Here is a 5,859-nt window from a genome sequence, read left to right as displayed (position 1 = left end):
AACACACTGTAGAAGATAAAGGCAATGAACATAATACTGGCCTTACCTGTCAGGAGCTCCCTAGCTAATAAAAACAGACGCTGTATACATACAAAATAAATCAATCTATTTAAGTAAATATAAAATAAAATATTTAAATAAATATGAACAAAATAAGACACATATACAAAATGCAGTGGGAGAATGGGAAAGGAGTAGTTAATTTTAATCTGTTTAATGAAGATAGCACCTTAATATGTAATATTTGTGTTTAGCAATACATTTTTTTTAAAGATTTATTTATTTATTTCACAGAGCGAGAGTGTGGGGGATGCCCAAAGAGAGAGGGGGAGAATCTCAAGCAGACACAGGGCTTGTTCCCAGGACCCTGAGATCATGGCCTGAGCCAAAACCAAGAGTCAGATGCTCAACCAACAGCACCACCCAGGTGCCCCTGTTTAGTAATACTTACAACAGAATAAATATTCTCTGGTAATCATTTTTAAATGATTACATTAGAATTTGGAAATTGTGACATTTTATTTTTTCATTCTTATTTCCTATAGCACACAAAAGGAAATATAAAAAGTTTCAAATCGCTCAAAAAAGAATAGTTTTCTGAATACAATGATTTTATGGCACAGGGAACAACTGCACTTCTCAGAAATCAATAAGTCATCAATTACACATACCTGCATTATTTTATTGTTATATATTGATATAAAATTCATCAAATTATATATTATTAATCATTATACATTATTACTGAAAACCTGTCCAAAGTATTGACTCTTAGTCCCCTTCGATCATGGCAAAAAGTATTTTACCAACAGATACAAAACTGAAGCCAATTAAAGAGCACTGTGAGGAGGCTGAGAAATGATTTTTAAAACTGTTGAGAGACAGTGTCAGGGGTACCCACTCCAGAGCATTCCAGTGACTCTCAACCCAGGCTGTGCCTTTGAAAATACAGATTCTCCCAGGCACCAGCCCAGGCCCGCCGAGTCAGAATCCCTGGGGCTGGAGACCCGGCACATGCATTGTTTAAAGCACCACACGTGACGCAGATACACAGGCAGGGTTGGGAGCTGTCTATGCAGCAGAGATGCTGGCTGTCCACCGGAGTCCGGTTCCCCCTCCAGAGCAGGGAGTCACAGATGGGCACTGGTTGCCCAGTGGTCCCCCTTGCATTTAGGCAGGGCCTGGTGACTGAGTTCTGACCAGTGGACCACTGGCAAAAGTGATATCCATTACATCCAGGTCCAGCCCTTCAATTTCCTCTCTTCCCCTCTCCCCCAGCAGGATGTCAGTGCCCAGGGCAGCCCTCCATATTCAAAAGAACTTCATGCCCCATGTTCTAAAAGTTCAAAATCTCAAGTAACGAAGAGATCTTAAGTGTTTTCTTCCACTGGACAAATGGCCATAATCCCTTTAGAGATTCCAAGTGATTTTCTGGACAAATATTGTGACCTCTTTCAAATGTATATTATCACTACTCCTTTCAAATAGGCTTTTTGAAGTTTGCTGACTTTTTTTTTTTTTTTTTTTAAGATTTTGTTTATTTACGTGGCAAAGAGCATGCACAAGCCAGGGGAGCAGCAGAGGAAGAGACAGAAACAGGCTCTCCGCTGAGCAGGGAGCTTAATGTGGGGCTCAATCCCAGGACCCTGGGTCCTGACCTGAGCCGAAGGCAGATGTTTATCCTGATGTTTACCCTGATGTTTGCAAACTCAAGACTACAGGGTCAACTCTCCCCTCCCCTGTTGAGTGTCCCAAAGTTTCATCTTCCCTACGAAGTATCACGGGCCCCCTCCTCCCCTGCTGTGTACAAGGCAGTCTTAGAGGGGGTCTTAGGGGTATTAGTTAGAAAAAGAAAGCCTGTAAGCTTGAAGTGTGAGGGACTGGAGGGTGGTATTTCCCAATCCTTGTTTGGCGGGCACTTTCTTCCATCCTTCCTGCAAGGCAGATACTAAAAAGAGCATGTCTTGCTTTTAAATTGAATCCCACAGTGGGAGTCCTCTTTGAAGACATCAGAGCCTCTGCCACCCTGGGGGCCTAAACAACTTTGTAGCACAGAGCCATCCCCATTCCCACCTCCTTGCTGCCGAACACACTTTACATGAGAGGGAAGTCTTTATATATGAGCGCCTGAGAGTGAAGGGTTTATCTGTTATGGTATCTACCATTATGACTTCGTTCCTACATAGATTCCTAACTGCAGGTTATATCTTGTCCCCACCCCATCATAACTTTGACAGTAAAAGTCTGATATGACATACATTGCTTGGTTGGTGGTTACTAGTTATGTCTTCTCAACTCTAGTCTCATAAATCATAAAGGGAAGAATCTTCTGAGGTTTTCCCATCATGAAATCCTCTCATCGACAGTCCAGACCACCTATTAGGAAGCCACAGGGAAAGCTTAACTTTCACTTTCTATTCCACGATGATGAAATCATTCCTAAAAACTATGTGCGCCCAGGAAATGTCTGATGAGGCTCCCGGATTTGTTCTTTATCATGGGTTGAATTGTGTCTCCCCCACCTCCAGTTCATATGGTGTAGTCCTAACCTCTAAAGCCTCAGAATGTCACTATTTGGGGAGATAGGGGCTTTAAAGAGGCCATTAAGGTAAAATGAGGTCCTATGTTTTGGCCCTAATCCAATGTGACTGATGTCTTTGTAAGAAGAGGAGAGTAGGACACAGAAAGGCACAGAACATGAATAGGAAGATGGCCAGGTGGAAGGAGAGAGGCTTCAGAAGAAACCAACCCTGTCAACACCTTGACCTTGGACCTCTAGCCTCAAGAACAGTGAGAAGATAAACTTCTATTGTTTAAGCCACCCAGTATGTGGTACTATGTGACGGCAGCCTGAGCTAATACAGTCCTGATGGTGGTGGCCAGGACACCAAGGACAACCTGAAGTGGTACTGTGGGTCCTTTTGTGTTAGCTTGACTTACCACCAGGATTGTTTCCTTTAGTCCCCATCCCAAAATGCGCATGTCTCTGAGAACTTGCCTTCTCTCCCCTCTTCCCTTGTCATTTCAGACTCTCTTCCCCCCTTTCTCCATTTATTAGAGATAGAAAGGGAGAAGGATGGGGGCAACTGGCTGGCTCAGTAGATAGAACACACAACTCTTGATCTCAGGGTTGTTAAGTTCGAGCCCCACGTTGGATATGGAGATTACTTAAAAATAAAATCTTTAAAAAAAGAAGGGAAAGAGGATATGAATGGAGGACAACACTGAGATGATGGGGAAGTGGGGTTCTGTCTTGTTTCCTCTAATCCTGAGATAAGGCGGAAATCCTTCTACAAGGTGAGCACATGATTTATGTCAGCCAAAGTTGGAAACACAGGTGTGAGTCTGGAAGACGCATAAAGTTTTGCTAATGAGGAGCCCCATGGCCCAGCTGTGTTGGTCTCAGCCGTAGGCTGCCTATCAGCGCGCTCCTCTCTGATGGCAGATCCCACAATCGTGCCCCCTGCTCGCTGTTTAAACAGGGAGCATGCTCAGTGTGGCTGGGCTGGGGGTGGCAGGAAGCAGGAACAGGCACTTGTCTCCCTGGTAAAAAATGAGCATAACATAATTGAGAAACTGATTCTTGGAGGCTTCTTGTGGGAGAGACATCCAGCAACCATTCTCAGACGTCTCCCAGCTCTACTGAAACCTGTCCCAGCCCAAGTTGACCTCAACTGGGGAGGATGCCAGAACGTCCCACTGAGCGCTGACATAAGGAGGTGTAATTAGGTATTTCATTTATAAAGTCCCTGGTTAAAGCAAACTGTGCTGTCTTCACTAGTGTATATAGTTCTTTTGCTAACACTGTCCCAAAATCATAGCTCTTCCATCTCAGTGTGTGAAACACACACACACACACACACACACACACACACACACATACACGTATTTCTGAAAGTAGCTGAGCTAGGATGTGAATGGACACATCCAGGTGCCTAGCAGCTTGGACTTCTAGATGATTCCTTTTTTCTTCTCTTTTCTGTTTTTAAAACAATGTAAGCTACTGAATTTGACATCCGCCCAGGATAATGAGTATTTATTTCCCCAGATTCATTCAGGAAACCTCACTTCCTTTCCTGTCTTGCCTAGGGAAAGCCATTTCCTTCAAAGTGAAGTTTCTTCTTGGACTAGGAACTTACCTCAGGTAGCATCTTCTTTCCTGTTTCTTGGACAGAAGCACACAGAGAGCCACTAATGGTCCCACTAAGCACGCTGCAGAGAGTACTTACCACTACGATGCCAATCAACTCCCATTGCAGTGCCCAAAGGGGGTCAGGCTGAGTTGAACCTGCACTCCACACTGTGTGTGGTCGTGTGGATGAGAATGCCGGCAGGATGGCCTGAGTTCCTGGAAAACATCCCTGACCATCTGTGGGATACACTCAGCACGCATGTATGCATAGGGAAAACATTGCAGGTGGTTTCTGTCCCCCAGCACTTACTGAGTACCGTCAAGTGCTGCGCTAAGTCCTCGCCATACATTATTTCATCTTTCCCACAATCCTGTGAGGACATCCCTATTTTACAGATGAGGAAACTGAGGCATGGAGGTGTATGGTAACATGCTCAGGGTTGCACAGCTAGTGAGTGGAGGAGCTGTGGAGTGTGCCCAACTCCAGAGACCCCAGCACGCACCTGAAACCCAGTGTAAATCCGGTGAAGAAAAATACGCCTGGAAATCTAAAAACTCTTAATGGAATTCACGGGGGTCCATTTTCTTAACTTTTTATGTCATCAAAGTAGCTATTAGGTTCAGGAGTTTTTCCTCTTTATTATAAATTTAGACACATTGCCTGAAATACAACTCTTCAAGTCAAGAAGATGGACTTACTGTGTTCCTTAACCTACTACTGAAGAATATATTCTCTTATCCAATACTCAGATACACACTTTTCATCACTTTTTAAAGATCTAATGAGCTGGGCTTGTTCACCCCTAATACTGTTTCTTAGGAATACACAATTTTCTAGACTCCAGAAAACAGAATTTGCCTCTCTCTGGTGTTAACACATTCAGTGGTAGTAAATTAGGTCTTGAAGGAGGCCCATGCGTTCTTTGGTGTTATGGGTGTACACCAGCTGAAATACTGCGTGGTCTGAAATAAGGTATTGGCATCCTGAGCACCTACCCTAAGCATCTTAGACCCAAAACAGATACTTTTGCCTGTCTGAAGGATTGTGCATTCAGAAGTGTTTTTATGATCATCTGTGTTCTTTCTCATCCCAGTGGAAGAGGTCAGCAGAAATTTTACCCGTTTAAATTAAAATTGGGATGAGGGGTTGGAGGAGGGCAGACACCATCACACAGGGTTACCGGCAAGCCAGATGGTAGAGAGAGAGAATTCTAGCAACACTCTCGAGCGTCCCTGGAGACAGCGACTTCAAGAATAGATGGGTGTTTGAATGCAGACCCTGATCAAGGCCTTCCGACCTGGGGTGAGCCCAGGTGAGGACCAACTCTGGGAGGCCCGACCCGGCTCCCGCAGGGGCGGGGTGCCGGGGCGGGGTTAGCAGGGCCAGGATCGGGATGGGATCTGGGGAGAAGTGAGCAGACCCGTAAGCCGAGTTTGGTAGAGGTGGGCCGGGTGGGAGCTCACCTCAACTCCCGCATTCGGAACGTCCGCACCTTTTCCCCGGGGTCGCGGGTCCGTCACACGGGGGTTGGAGGGGGCTGGGTTCCAGCTCCCGCCGGGAAGCGCGCCCGCCTCGCCCCCGCCGGGCCCCCGCCGTGGGGTCGCCGCGCTCCGGCGCGCGCTCCCCGCCCCCTCTCCCGGGACGCCGGCGGCGGCGGCGCAGGGGAAGGGGCGGGCGGGGGCCGCCCTCGCTCTCTCCTCCCACCCGCGCTCCCGCCGCGCCGCGC

This window comes from Ursus americanus, chromosome 26, assembly GCF_024610735.1.
Source record: "Ursus americanus isolate L20-20 chromosome 26, mUrsAme1.1.p, whole genome shotgun sequence".
Classification (NCBI taxonomy): domain Eukaryota; kingdom Metazoa; phylum Chordata; class Mammalia; order Carnivora; family Ursidae; genus Ursus; species Ursus americanus.
Note: the sequence above shows the minus strand (reverse complement) of the source record.